Genomic DNA, 2,438 nt, shown 5'->3' on the forward strand with positions numbered 1-2,438 from the left:
CTGCCTAGTAAATAAGATGTAGGTGTAACATCGTAATTACTAAGCAGTCACTAGACAGATTTATTGATATTACGAAATATACAACTAATGACTACCCATGCAGTGACGAGTTAGAAAACTTATCTAGGCGGTATTCTATCTAGTTACTAGGTATTAAATCATATTTGTGCTGAATAACATATATGGACAATTCGAAACGTCTCTATCGACAAGGTAGCAGTGGAGCAGTACGTTAGGTGAGCGACTCAGAAGCAGCCTGTGGATGGAGTCACGAGTTCAAATCCCATCAGATGTTAAAAGTTTTTTCCTAGGTATTAGGAGCCCGTTGAGCACTTAAAGAGGACACAACAAAAGATGGAGAGGAAATATAATTAATAAAAATATCTCTAGAAATTAGGTAGAAAATATAATTTAAAAAAATCTAATCGAAAAAATGTTTTTTTTTCCTATTTAGTTACTGTCTAGTGTAGGATAGACAGCTACTAGATAATTTTTCTTATACAGCTGCTAGGAGAACATTACTAGCTAGTAGCTAGCTATGATTTTCCATACCATGACTGTCACATATTTTATGTCTAGCTACTAGCTAATTTTTCTTGTACAGCTACTAGGAGAAGTGAGCGTTACATAACTAGCTAGTGACTAGCCAGAAATACTAGACAGCAGTGATCTAAGACACAACTTTTCTATCTCATGACTAGCTAGCCATGAGGTTCAATTTCTGTTCGGGCCAAGAGTTCGCATTAATTCGCACAAGAGTTCGTACTACGAAAAAATGTCGTTTATTATTAGAAAAATAATGTAAATTTAAGTAAAAATAGCATCAATTTTTATTAAAAATACTGTTTATAAATGTTTATAGATAATGTTCATAGATAAGACTGTTAACTTTAACTTTATTTAGTTAAAAGAAAAAGTTTACTTACCAAAGCCTTGTTACTTGTACTTGGAGTTTGATTTACATCTTTAATACTATTTGATGATCCAGCCTCAATTATCAAAGTCATACCTTCAGAAGTAGTCGCAATTTCTAAGTCAATATCTTCAGGTACAATTATCAAATCAGTGTCTTCAGGAGGAACTGTCAAATCAATATCTTCAAGATGCATAACTAATTGTCTTTCGGTAACTGTGGATGGTACGAAATCTTCTTCTCCAAAAACAAAAGGATTACGAGGATAAATTCTTGTAGTTTTAAACGCGTTAATTGCTTTGTCAACAGAAGCAGTTTTGCCATAAGCGGAACAAAAAATCTCTCCTATTTGATAAATTGTTATCGCCCGACCTGGGTACTGTGACATCCACCGATCACATTCTTCTGACAAGAATTTTTTCAGCCACCTAAAAAAGGCCACATCGAGTGGTTGTAATTTGTGGCTAGAGTGTGGAGGTAAAGATAATAAAATAATGCCATTCTTTTGGCAGTAATCGATTGTTGATAAATTGCAGTGAGATACATGATTGTCCAATATCAATAATATTGGTCTATCTTGAGATGATTTCACATATTTTGTAAAGTGTTTTAACCAGTTTATGAATAGCTCTGAATTAATGAAACCAGAGTAAAATACCATTCCTAAAGTATTAGGTGATGCTCTGTCACAGAATTCTGGCTTGTATTTTTTTCGAGGAAAGATAAGGCTAGGTGGAACGTAGTAGCCAGCTGCATTCATACAGCAAACTGTAGTTACTGTCTCTCCACGTTTTTAAGACACTACTTTTGATACTAAGCGTTTACCTTTAGTCGATACAACTTTTTTGGAAGTTTGTTGGGAACAGTTGATACGTTACTTTCATCCATATTAAAGATGTGACTGGCATCAAGTTCAGGATTTTCTTGTAAAATCTTTTTTAAATTTTCATGGAACTTTTCAAATTGAACCTTGTTAAATCCCATGGTTCTTCCTAATGAACACTTTTCTGGTCGTAAAGTTAATCTATATTTCGTACAGAAGTTTCTGATCCATTTGTCTCCTGCCATTTTTCTTTCTTGGTTAAACGGATGGGAAATATTGTTCTATTCAGCATATTGATATATAACAGTCATTAATTGCTTTCTTGAAATTCCATAAAATTTATTGTCTATGATTTTTAAACGTTCCACCAAAGCTCTTCTTCTTCCCTTGAAAAAGTTGATTTGAATCTGCCTAAAAATGATGCCATTGTCTCTTGAAAAGGAGATATAATAGCATGAAAACTTAACATAAGTAACTTAGCAGTCTATTTAATACATGGACAGACCTATGTATGTACCTAAATAAAAGTAAACTCACCACTTTTAACCTCTTTCGTAATGTTGCTTCGTTTGCACCTATGAATCGAGCTGCAGCTCTAATACTGCAGCCTGTAGATATTAATTCGTGTGCCATCTTTAACTGCTTTACTATGAACAGCTTTCTATCCGTTTGTAACGATGCACCCGTAAACGCATCGTTCCC

At 34.0% G+C, this 2,438-nt stretch overlaps 1 pseudogene; it reads right to left on the minus strand.

The window, feature by feature from the left end:
* Positions 1–714: 714 nt before the first annotated feature.
* Positions 715–2,369, minus strand: LOC108730818 (uncharacterized; annotated as a pseudogene).
* Between the last annotated feature and the right edge of the window lie 69 nt (positions 2,370–2,438).

This window comes from Mycetomoellerius zeteki, unplaced genomic scaffold (assembly GCF_001594055.1).
Source record: "Mycetomoellerius zeteki isolate Tzet28-1 unplaced genomic scaffold, Tzet1.0 scaffold961, whole genome shotgun sequence".
In the NCBI taxonomy this organism is placed as follows: Eukaryota; Metazoa; Arthropoda; class Insecta; order Hymenoptera; family Formicidae; genus Mycetomoellerius; species Mycetomoellerius zeteki.